At 35.5% G+C, this 13,398-nt stretch overlaps 1 pseudogene; it reads left to right on the top strand.

The window, feature by feature from the left end:
* Positions 1-597: 597 nt before the first annotated feature.
* LOC127849913 (potassium voltage-gated channel protein Shaw-like) lies at positions 598-12,612 on the top strand (annotated as a pseudogene).
* Positions 12,613-13,398: the final 786 nt, after the last annotated feature.

Raw genomic sequence — 13,398 nt, 5'->3', positions numbered from 1 at the left:
ACAGATTTTGGCATGTATTGAAGTCTGTAATTAAATGCTTTATATTGATCAATGTTAACATTGGATTTAAAAAAGCTCCATTAAAAGAAAAACAATAATACAATTAGTGAAAGAAAAAAGGTTACCCTCAACTGAGCTCGAACCACTCACCCCTGGAGTAAAAGTCTATCGCTTAGACAACTTGGCCATCCGTGCTCATTCAATGATTGTTGTATTTTATACTTTATATAATCAACTCTCGTAGTATCACAAAATATAACGACAACCGCTGCACTCTTCAAATTATATAAACGTTTCGCGTTGCACCGCTCAATAATTTTCAGGTTTTTAAATTGTTAAATATTCATATAATGGATATTTTAGAGCATTGTAAACGGTCAGTATTACTGTTTCCTCACTTATACCATAACTACACAAAAAAAATTCGAATCGAAACTGTTTTCTTAATGTTGTAAATTTACCAAAATGTGAAAAGGCCCCCCTTTATGCTTTATGGTCTACATTACAACTGTAAACGAATGTGCTTGTACCATCATTACCCCCCCAAAAAAGTGTGCAAATGTGTCGGTTTAAAACATATAGAAGTATGCGGGGACAATGGAATATGGTATGTACAAATTCCCATGGGATAAGATTAATCTAGTGGAGTAATAGAGCATACTATGCTTGTGTCACTGTGTTACCTATTTTTTCCGACGAGTGGAATGAATGTTACACGTCGAGGCATTGCGAGCTGTGTAAGAACTTTTTTAAAGAGTTCAGACTCAAGTACACAATGTAACTAACATGGCATTATAATTATCATACTATTTTAAAAACATATGTAAAGTGACATAACAGCTTAATTCTTATTCGAAAGATATTAAATTAACTTACTCAAAACTTGCGTAGACATATCCATATTGCTTGCGATCTCTCCGGTTACAAGAAGAGAAAGAAATAGTCCTTAACATTTAGTTAAAAAAAAAAGAGTAACGTGACACAATCGCTATATAATTTATTAAAAATGTAATAAGCATCCATATGTTGCACACAAAAATAGAGCGCAAAAGGTTTTGTTCATGCTTAAAGTCTTGTTTCAACAAAGTAAGTCACCAAAACAATTATTTTCGACTTACACAATGTGAACCACTACGCTAAGTCTGATGCAGCATTTATCTCCGCCGATATTGTTTACTTTAGTCTATAAACAATTCTTCGTTAACTCTTCTGTTTACGAATTTGTACTACCTAACATATACAAGTAACACGTTTACTACGCTATGCTCTTCTAGCCAAAGTTGTCTATGTATTAAAGTCAACATGTTTATTTGTCTTTACTTAATTGTTCTGTTTTCTTCCATGATGAATTGAAAATCTGCACGCGGTATACACGATACATTTGTTTATCGCTTTCCTCCATTTCCACTTTACATAATTCGTTTGAAGCAGGCAATTATTTGTAGATAGGCATTCTTTAATCTACAAACAACCTATTACTCATAGAAACTACTCTTTCCATTCAACGTCAATTTCCGTCGAAAAGAGAACGACCAATGCACCATATTTATACAATTTAATACCCTTTTAAAGACATGTACACTGTTCGCGATCCGTAACTTATTAAACAAAACTCTTAATTTATAACATCGAGTTATTTGAGTACAATCTTAATTTTTTAAAGAAATCTTCTATGCAATATAACGGGTTTCATTCGAGCCATATATTTCAACCCTTTTATTCCCATTTTGTTATAAAAATAAATCCTAAACACACAAATACGTGACACTTCATTGCAACTGCCCTTTAAAACGCCTCGACACTCGCGTCCTTGGACTGTATGAAAGATGAAATCCAGTGACGCAATCAACCTTCGCGCAGAGATTTGACCGGAACCAGCATAGTTTCATCAAATCCCTGCCTTCATAAGCAACCACGTGATGATAGCATAGCCACGTGGTACAATAATTTTACCGTTGTTAGTTTTGCTTTTTTCATAAAGTTAGGTAATCCATATTTTTAGTATGAACCTAAACTGCAACACTATTTTGAAAATGTTAAAGAAAATGATACTACTTTTCTTAATATAATTCTTAAATCAATAAAATGATATCCTACACATTCTGGTAGGATTTTCTTGTGATGTGAGAGCAAGGATCGACAACTCTGCTCGGAGAATGATACGCAATGTAAGCTTGCAAGCGCTTCCAGTTTTGCGATTAAGGTAAATCATCAATTGAAACGCTGAATTGGATGAATAACTTTTTCGTAGACGGTACATTTAATGGAAATGCAAGTATTCAAAGTACGTATATAATAAAAAATGAAGAACAACAATGTGGATGAAGATACATTTTAACGAGTTAAATCGTCTACATGTCTCAACTGCATTTGACCCTTAAACCGAAGTTAAGGTACAAAATAGTTCGGTACACAAAGAATCAGATCAAATCTGGTAAGCATGTAAAGCATAAGTGTACATGATACCTAGAGTTTTCTTCTATAAAATCATTTAGCTGTAGGGAAGAGAGCAAAAATGCCGTATTGGCAATGCCTTGCGCTTGTATCAGTCATACCAAATATATTGAAGGTATACAATAAAATGAGCACAATTATGGTTTGGTCCAAGCAAGAAAGAATACAACAGTTCAAAACCAATCACATTAAAGACGTTTGTTAAGCCGGAAGGAATTTAGTTTTTACATACATTTACAATAATTACTTTGGCTAAAATTTTCGCATTAACATTCTCAGACATATAACACAACATGGCTTTCGCTCAACGATTTCTTTGGCTCAGCACACGTAGTGAGCCTAGCAGCTAAGACAATACAGACTTTATGATCTATAAAACGGTTCACAAACTCTTGTTTGACATCAGTCCCAGATCCGACAATATATTGGCACTAAGACCTCGACTATTATTGCGGTAGGCTGTCCTACAATATATTCCATTTTAAATTCCTGCAACGATACCAATTTATACGACACGCGAACACTTATATGGTACATGAACATGTGTTAAATATATTGTCCCTAACCCTAACCCTAATCCTAACCCTAGTTGTATCCTTTGTTTCAGGTTATGGGAGTGGTTTCTGTTTTCTTCATCGTCGTCTCCATCCTCTCGTTCTGTCTAAAGACTCATCCGGACATGCGCGTTCCAATCATTAGCAACCTGACGACCAACTTCACGCGAGGCAACATCTCATGGCGACTAGAAAAGAGCAAAACGGAGCCGCACGAGTCCTTCTTTTATATCGAATGCGTTAGCAATGCGTGGTTTACGTTCGAAATTATTATACGTTTTGTCGTAGCGCCTGGGAAGCTTGACTTCTTGAAGGCGCCTGTCAACATAATAGACATGTCGCCACGTTGTCATTTTATCTCGATTTTCTCCTCACGGAGTTACAGCAGGAGAGTGATATTTTAGAATTTTTTAGCATCATTCGTATCATGCGACTGTATAAGCTCACCCGGCATTTTGCGGGTCTCAAAATCCTGATTCACACGTTTAAAGCTAGCGCTAAGGAGCTCGTGCTGCTAATATTCTTCTTAGTGTTGGGCATCGTAGTATTCGCGGCGCTGATATATTACGCCGAGCGCATTCAATACAATCCAAATAACGACTTTGAGAGCATCCCCGTCGGACTTTGGTGGGCAATTGTTACCAATGACAACCGTTGGGTACGGGGATATGACTCCAAAAACGTACGTAGGGATGTTTGTGGGTTCCTTCTGCGCTTTGACCGGCGTGCTCACCATCGCTCTACCTGTTCCGGTCATCGTCAGTAACTTCGCTCTCTTCTACTCACATACTCAAGCCAGATCAAAGCTTCCAAAAAAGCGACGAAGGATCCTGCCCGTGGAGTCCAACAGGGGGCCTAAGGCACCCCAGGGGGTCGGGGGGCATCCAGGAACAGGTCCACAAAACCGACGCATGAACGCAATAAAACATTCGCCACATCCTGGGGCGCTGGACGATAAAATAGGACGGATGGGTAAGTTTTGCCTTTCTGACTGATAAACAAGACATAACCATTTGGTTGAGTAAATATACTGATTTTGTTATAATTTAAAGTGTTAAATAACAATTTTAAGTGTCTATACAAGCTTAATTTTAAAGTATCGTTTCATATAATTGATGTCACTTATTGAAATATAATCATGAGTATTGCATACGCTTTCATTCTGATATACGTCTAGTAAAACTTTTATTACCTTCGGCGTCGAGATCATTGAGTTGACACACATCCCATGTTACAATTATAAAATCGTCTCACCCACTTGTAGTTATGATGCCTTTTCATTCCGCCCCATCCCCCTCACTTAAGTCTACGTAATCGCCCTGTAAATGTATGTCCGTGTCAACATATTTGTTACAGAATTTAGTGAAAATCACGAACGTTTGAACCAATTGACCCAGTGTATGGTATATTTTTTTAAAGGAGAATTTCCTTATTATATAGAGGTCGGCATTAAGGTGTATACTGTTTTTATATCGATTTATAAACATGCGATCGATTAATTTGTAAATAATTTGTCAATATTCTTAAATAGAATAGCAGATTTAATTCCATACATTTCTGATTCATTGATGATTAGCAATGGGAGGAGCTTTACAGGAAATGCTACCATTTTGTAGTAAGTTATGACGCTGCACGCATGAAAACATGATGTAATCAATCATGATGTGGCATTTGTACTTAGGTGTTTTAAGTTTTAACATCCAAATAACGTATGATATAGTGTAATGTGAACACAATAACGTTACAGAAGGGCTTTAATGCAATCACGTCTTTCCGGCTCTTGAAAATCGTTTTCTCTTTTAACAATAAATGCTACCAGTTTATTTCGAGTTTTATTTCGTCTGTATCAAATGGCAGTACTAACAAATCGATAACTATATTATGCATCAGTGAAGGATACAATTGTTGGATGGCGTCTGCCCTTTTGTATTTCCTAATTTTGGAAGTGTTCATGCAAAAATGGGTAGTTTTTTTCAGCAAAACATATTCTCTAAAAATATTAAACACGTTAGTATATCTCTAGCGGCGGATACGCAATCTAAACTTAAAAGGGGTTGTATTATAGGGAACCTTTGAAGTAGAAGAGTTGCATTTGCCGATCATATCGGATTCCAGCTTCCCATATTGCTATTCGGCGTATTTCCCAAAAGACAGGCAACACTTCCAGAAAATGAACTTTCGCGCGAATGCATATCTCCATTGAGTAATATCTAGTCCGATAGAATACTGTTCTATTAACTGCGCAACAAAGCGTTTAGTGCTTGCAAAAACGGGTTATCATAGTCGAACTTTAGCGTTTGAATCGTCATGTTTTCATGTTGTTTAGCGTTCGTATTTTATCGATTGTGGGGTGTGCGTGCAGTCAGGACCAAATCATGCGTCAAGTTTGTCGAAATAATATTACAATAGGTCTAACTCAAGCTGTCACTGATATACGATTTTCAGTGCTTGGCCATGATTGAACGTGGTCAAAATCTGTCGCCACGTGTAATTATAAAGATATCACTTGGGCTAACTTTTGGCCTCTTGTCAATTCCATGTTTTCCATGTCCATAAAATTAAGACTGACGTTGATTTTCTATCCATGACTAGAATAACAGTATACTGTAAGATTACAATGAATGTAATCAGATTTGATTGATAAGTACACGTTTAATACAATAAACGCATCACTGGTCCTAGAGTTCGTTGTTTGACGGCACCCAACACCACATTCGACTTAGAAAAGCATGATTTTACTGCTCGCCTATGACATTATATCCGTTGAAAGCCAAACTAGCTTTTAAAAATATGGCAAATATGGCAGAACAGCCTTTTATGGCTCAAACGCGATTATATTATTATTTAGAAGCCATCGTGGCCTATCAGCATATACGCAACTAAGACTAATTTTTGCTGGGCCTTCTGCATTTCAAGTAGTTCGCCGCCATTCATAGCTCGATTTTCGAATGGATTGTCTTGAAATCTTCAGTATTCGATTTAGCGATAATAATACATAATCAATGTATAACAGTGTAGTGAATTGAACAGGTGACAAGAGCTGATACATTAACAAAAAACATATAATATTGATTTTTGATGTGGAATCTGGATAATTGATCATGGTTTTGCACTTATTTCCGTCTTTATACATTTTTTTTCAAACTGATAAGAAACGTGTATAATGAGTATACAATCTGTAATGTCATTAGTAATATTTTAAATGTCGTGTTTAAAAGTATCAGTAGCAAAAGAATCAATGTACTAAACAGCGATTTGATGGCCTCTGAAGATTTTAAAAATATGTTCTGTAATATCTACGTTTACATGTTGTTGTTATAGATTTTGAAGAAATGACTTAATTGGTAGAAATGTAAATGTCAAATGTGGTTATGAAGGGCACGAATATACAACATGTATTTTGAATGAATGAAATCATGTGTGTTGGTATATGCATGGACATTTTATCGGTTTGAAATATAACTAACTATATGCTATATATATATGTGTTTACTAGCTTTATATTGCACATTATATAGCCATATATGTAGGAATGGACCCACATATAATCACCCTCGTTATTATTGATTCATCACGATCATGATTTCATGTTTTATTTAGTATATAACATGATATATTTGTATGCAACTTAATGTCATATGCTGTAACATGTAAAGTCATAAGTAATTTTTACATGTATACAAATTGTATGTGAACAACTTTTATAGTTTATAATATTATATGTTGGTATGTGCATACATCAGCAGATTTTATAAAGGTAACTATAATTGTGATAAAATGTGATGTTTTCAAATGAATACGAGATGTAAATAAGGCCTTTTTAATGGAATTTAATGGAATTTGCTTTACGAGTGCTTTAATTGAAATTCACCCTTATAATTGTAGTAATTACACATGGGCCGTGATCTGTGAAAAAAGGTTTAATGCATGTGTGTAAAGTGTCGTCCCATATTAGCATGTGTAGTCTGCACAAGCTTATAAGGGACGACACTTTCCGCCTAAACTGAAGCTATTTTCTGTTATCAAAAATATCTTAAAAGTGGAAAGTGTCGTCCCTGATTAGCCTGTGCGGACTGCGCAGGCTAATATGGGACGACCTTTACGCACATGCATTAAACCCCTGTTTTCACAAAGCGCGGCAAAAATATAGTCGTTTATTATATGAGTCTTTTTTTATAGAACAACGCTTAAAGGCTTAGCTAGATTTTGGTTTAGAGTAGTTCAGGTCGATACGCTTTACGCCTTAGCTGGATTTTGGTTAAGAGTAGTTCAGGTCGATACGCTTTAAGCCTTAGCTGGATATTGGTTTAGAGTAGTTCAGGTCGATACTGAATGACGTCGTGAAGACGTACGGACGACCTGTAAATAAACTCTTACTTACAACAACGTTGTAGAATTGACTTCCTTTACAATTCCACAAAACGGAGAATTTCGTGCTTGATAAGCCTGTGCTGACTGCACAGGCTAATCATGGACAAACTTTATCCACTTGCATAAAGCCTAGTTGTCCCAGAGCGAGGTTGTTATTTACTTTGGAAAAGGAGAGCACAATACGTACTCGTAAATAGTATTATTTTGCTTAGGAATGTTTACTTTGTGTTCACATACGAATTTTTTTATTTAAATTCACATAGGTAAGTTACATTTTTACGCGAATAACTCCCCATTGAATACACCACTTGTGGTTATGTTTATATATATATATATATATATATATATATATATATATATATATATATATATATATATATATATATATATATACTATCACTGTCTTCTTGTATATTATAAGCCAATGAATAAGCTGGTTTCCGGTAACATCAGCACAATTATATAGGGGGTGAGGGGGGCGGGGAGGAATATGAATATACTGAGCTGCAAACGTTTGATACGAAATAGTAGATTATTCCTTATTACCAAAAAGATTAGATGTCTCGTGCAACCACATTTCAGATACTTGATCTAACTATACCGAAACGCTGCATATTTAAGAAAACAGGTAATTTTCTTTCTCCTGGTACTTAAAAATATAAAACATAGTATGTAGGCCAACAAATTTTTAAGTCCTTTTGAAAACATCGTATGGCGGAGGGTATATTGGGGTCAGGTTAGCGGAAACCAATAATTTGTTAGATGTTTATAGTATTCGTTTCAAGGACACCGTTTATTTTTCTTTACGTAGGGCCATTGCATTATCCATCGGCTGTCGGTATGTCGTTTTTATTTTCTTTCACTCTGTCAGCTTCGAGTTTAGTGATGCAGAAAACATAAACATTTCACTCACGTTGTATCGATGTTGGTCGATGTGCTTTAAGGGTTTAAGAAATAACCACGTATTATTTTCATAAACACTCGCAATGTTGGTGCTTTATTGATTACGAGTGTTTGTAATATAAATTTGCGTATGTCATAATTGTTTTAAGTATAACTCAAGTTTTGTTTACTATGTGTTTTTATTTTAACGGGCGTCTTAAAGACGACATGTTTGATGCTATTGTTTATGCTTATCATGCCAGCTACTCTTTTCTCGAATTGTGTTGGTGTTTTGCGATCAATAATTTTGATATACGACTAATAGCAAGTTGTGCCTCTGCTACGACTCAAATATAACCATGCGCTTCTTTCTCTGCAGGTAGTTTTTATCAGTACTATTATACAGAAATGATGGGTAGGCTTGCTTCTACCTTTCCCCGACCACATACGCGCATCCAAACTGAACGCACATCGGTTGCAATCCAAGTGAATCTTAAATTTACTAGCAAAGAAGCCCCATCATTTATGAGAGGAGTTTGCGTCAAGAGGGATTCCCATTTCCCTGTATCTATTTAAAGAAGAATAGGCGAGGTCATTGCAAGGATTGCCCTGTTTATTGTATCTATCTAAAGCATAACAGACGAGTAAATTGCTAGGATACCACTCTTAACAATACCTATTTTAACCAGGCGAGGTCATTAAAAGGATTCACCTGTTTACTGCATATATTTTAAGCAGAGCATTCGAGGTCCCTACAGGGATTTCTCTGTTTACTGTATCTATTTTAAGCAGAATAGGCGAGGTCACAACAAAGATTCCGTTTTCACTGTATCTATTTTAAAGTGATATTATAGGCATTTTTCACTGTTGAATTGAGCTGAAAAGAATAAACAGGTCAAAAGAGTAAGTTAAAATGTGGTTACTGACCAATTATCTGCAACTCATCTTGCTACCAGTTGTTTATAAAAAATATTTTATATTATATATTTTACGTGACCCACCCAGTCCTTTAAGCCGAAATGATCCGTAAAATAAAATGGTGTTTTTGTGTCGTATAAACGAATCTGCACTAAAACTAAATGTAGGTTCACATTGTACTTGCGTGATCAGTTGTCAGAAGAAAGTACAGTTGATATTCAAATGCATTATTTTTCTCTTTCCGGGATATTGTTTTAGTATGTTGATGCTGCATTAACAAATATAAGTGTATATGAAGTGAAAACACCAAAAATAAACAACGGTTGTGATAGACACCTATATACTGTTAGATGCCCATAATATCACTTTAAGCAGTACCAGCGAGTGCATTGCAAGGATTCCCACTCCAACGACCCGGTTCCCAAACTCCTCGCAGCGATTACCTCCCCTTCGGAACATATGTTCTGAACAATTCTTATCTTTGCGCCAATAATTGTAGCATTAAAGTCTGTGCTATTTAAAAAAAAAACAACATGTATCTCAGTTTTGGTTTTGGTTAAATGTAATTTGTTGTAATTGAAAAATGTAAAGCGTTCAACAGTTTGCGATTAAACATTATTGTTGAATTACGTAATTTAACATAGTTATCCTTGGCTAGTCAAAAGATTAAACATCATCAAATGCCCAAAACGTACACAATATATTTTCATTGTGCGAAAAAACGAATCATACTTGAAATGTTAATGAATGTGTCACCCCAAACGGTCAAGTATTTAAAGGCTCTATAAAGGTGACAAATCCAATTATTATGCATATCAACTGGTCTGATTTTTACCGGATTGCAGTTACTCTTGCAAAAAAAACTGCTAATAACACAGCTTAGGTACAACGTTGTCACGAATTATGGAAGATAAACCCGTTTCATAATTGGAAGAAATGTTTACATTTTTGCAACTAACGTGATCTGTAGCCTCAGAGCGGTGACATATGCTAAAAATAGCCGAAAGAAAATTCAATTTTAATTCTATTTTTAACAACTTTTAACCAGCAGCAAGTAACTTATTAGATCACTACAAACGTTTTAACCATTTAGAAGAGACCTACTGTGTGGGTGATACCGGAAAACGTTAAAAATCATCGTTATATTTTTGGTGACCTGAGTCACTTTCACTTTCTCTTTTCCGAGTAAACAGCGATGTAAATAAACTGATTGTTTGTTAACACAATTGACTTGGAGGACACTTTATTTTGAGCTCAAACCAAGTTGTATTGCTTATTTTTTGTTGTAATGTCAAAAAGCATATATATATTGTTTTTTGATAACCTTTATAATAAAATATGACAAAAATATTTAAAAATCGGTAAATAATTACGGATCTTCACCTTTATAGAGCCTTTAATTCAATACGTCGATATACGTATAAAGTAATAGTAGAATGGTATTTAAGCTTTGTGCGAGCTAGTTTTATAAATTTGACCTTGCCTACAGCTTAATAACAAAAAACCACTGAGAGTGTAACAAGAGCACCGCATAACGGGTGCCACGCTTGGCTTCGGGTGCAGTTTTGAATAAATGAAAGCTTGTCAGAATTTTTTTAGAGGTCACAGTGACCTTGACCTTTGACCTAGTGACCCCAAAATGGATGTGGCGTGTAGAACTCATCCAGGTGCATCTACATATGAAGTTTCAAAGTTGTAAGTGGAAGCACTTTGATTTTAGAGCCAATGTTAAGGTTTTAGCACGACGCGGACGGCGGACGTCAGACGGCAGACGTCAGACGGCGAACGGCGGACGACAAGCTGGCTATGACAATGCCTCGGGTTTTCTCCGAAAACGCCGAGCTAAAAATTTCTCCTGCACATTTTGTAACGTCATACATCATGCAGCATTGACCTCTCCTATTCTCGAAACCTGTAAAATTGTTGCGCGGAGGTTGTTAAAAAAATATCTATGGGAACCTTTGTATTTGATATGCTTAGAATTTGAATTAAACTAACTTAAATTTTAATTGCTCTATATGAATCAGAATTTATGGTTTGCGCATGCGCCGTGTGTGCGGGGAAAGTTCTGATTTACTCGCACAAATTCTCACGTCACTTTCGATGAAATTGTACACTCAGATTTCATACTAATATTTCATATATTTGATGGTTCTGGTATGTTTACTCATTGTATTCATCTTTACCTTTTATAATAAATACGTCAGCTTTAACTATAAAATACTTTTAGTGTCTCTTGAATGTAATTGTATTATTCATGTTGTATTTTATAAATTACGTGAAATGCAAAAAGGTGTAAGTGAATGCATCACAGTATGTTCTTGGTAAGATCACTTGTTTAATATTGTTCATAAATTTTAATTTTGATCTTCACATCACATTTTATGGCTGATTTATCTGTTACATTTTTCGGCCGTTCACGTTCATATTTGTTTATAAGTGTATTATATAAACTGCATAGTACAATATGTTAAGCCAAATCGAGACAATGTGTCGTAAAAAGACAACGATTACAAGCAGCTCTCCGCTTTAGAAATTGGCCCTTGTTTATGAATTCAAAGGCCTGGCTATGGAATGCCAATCCAAATATTCCGTGAGAAATGCAGATTTAATCGTCACATAAAAACATACTGGTCTATAAGGGCCTTCTAACATATGTTAGGTCGTCCATTCATGATCAAAAGTGCTCTGTTTAATTAAATGTATCTGACATATTTGATAATCTGACAGTATATAGAATTTTCACCTATCATTTCTGTCATATTTGTTACCATCAAAGCATATCTCTTTCCATATCATATCAGCTTATTCTTAGTCTGTAGAGTCAATACTGTAAAATCATTATAATTCATGGGACATCAATTTGGGTTTAATTCGTGGGTTTACGTTTCCACGATTGTATCATTTACCTACTGGAAAATGGCCGACACAATTTCCTACTGTTCATCCAAAGTAAAAAATCTACCAAATTTTCTATCCGAGGAAAGTTCTTTGGTTTACAAACCACGGAATTTTATGCTGACTTATATATCTGATTTTACAGTATTATGCCGTGAATCATACTGTTGTAACATTACATGTATAAATCCCATGGTGAATCAATTGCTTTTTTCTATAAAAAGACACAAATAATTAAAAAAAATATAGGAATATGACCAAATTAAACAGTTAAATATGACAATCTGACTGCCACGACATTAACTTATCCGGATAAACTATTTGCCCTTGCTAGGAAGGGCTGGGGAGGAAAGTACACCAATGTTGACGATGAATCATGCGGATGAATCCCCCATGACCTTCCCACAGCACAGCAAACTATTGACCGAGATCGGAAAAAACTCACCAAGAGTTGTGGAAATATCAGCAAGCCCAGGCTCGCCTTTAAAAGTCACAGACATCCCCGGTCAGTCATAAATGTTGGCTTTTGCGATTCTTAGACAATGACCAGTCGGACAAAATCTCCTTCGTGAATTGTAGTGGAGCGGTAGTTATGGAGACTTTCAGATGATTCGTTCTGTTCTCTGAAACATAATAACGTTTACATTGTGTTTAGTTCACGCCGTTCCCCGTAGATAAAATCCGGGATGATCTCTTTGTCTCAAAAACTGTAAGATGTACGGAAGAGCTACTGTCCTTGGTTATTCAAAGAATTTCAAAATAGACAAATGACTTTCCTAACAAAACTGGCATCCCTGCGAGGGGACTTTTGTCCGAACGGTCATGTCCGTAAACTGTACTGTGATTTTCCTGACTTATGTACTTCACAAATTGTTGGTGTCATTGTTTGAGATTTGTCTTAAGTTTTTTTTTAAATCGGTAAATCGGCACATTACTATCTATCCCGTCATCGACATCATAATTGTATAGATTCGTTTTCAACATTTGTTGTAATTTGGCATTCTCGTTTAATAGGCTGCGGTGTACTCCAAATTATCATGATAGTAGTTCAGAAAAAAACAAGCAGCGAACGAAATAAATGTATAGACATTCTGATCGAAGGTTCTCAAAAAGTAAAGACAACACTCAAGCTCTAAGATTGCGGTATCGGAATTAATGGAAGAAAACAACATAAGATAATGGTACAGTTTAGGCCATTTTTGTTTGAAAGTGAATGCGAAATTTAATTATGAGACCTGGGTGCGATTCAAAACGAAAGAGACAGATCCATTACCAGTTATTTGTTTTTACATGATATCATTATATTTAACTTGACATTTAT

The sequence above is a fragment of the Dreissena polymorpha genome, chromosome 11, assembly GCF_020536995.1.
Source record: "Dreissena polymorpha isolate Duluth1 chromosome 11, UMN_Dpol_1.0, whole genome shotgun sequence".
Classification (NCBI taxonomy): domain Eukaryota; kingdom Metazoa; phylum Mollusca; class Bivalvia; order Myida; family Dreissenidae; genus Dreissena; species Dreissena polymorpha.
The sequence above is the reverse complement of the archived record's forward strand: the minus strand, read 5'-3'. Positions and strand labels throughout refer to the sequence as shown.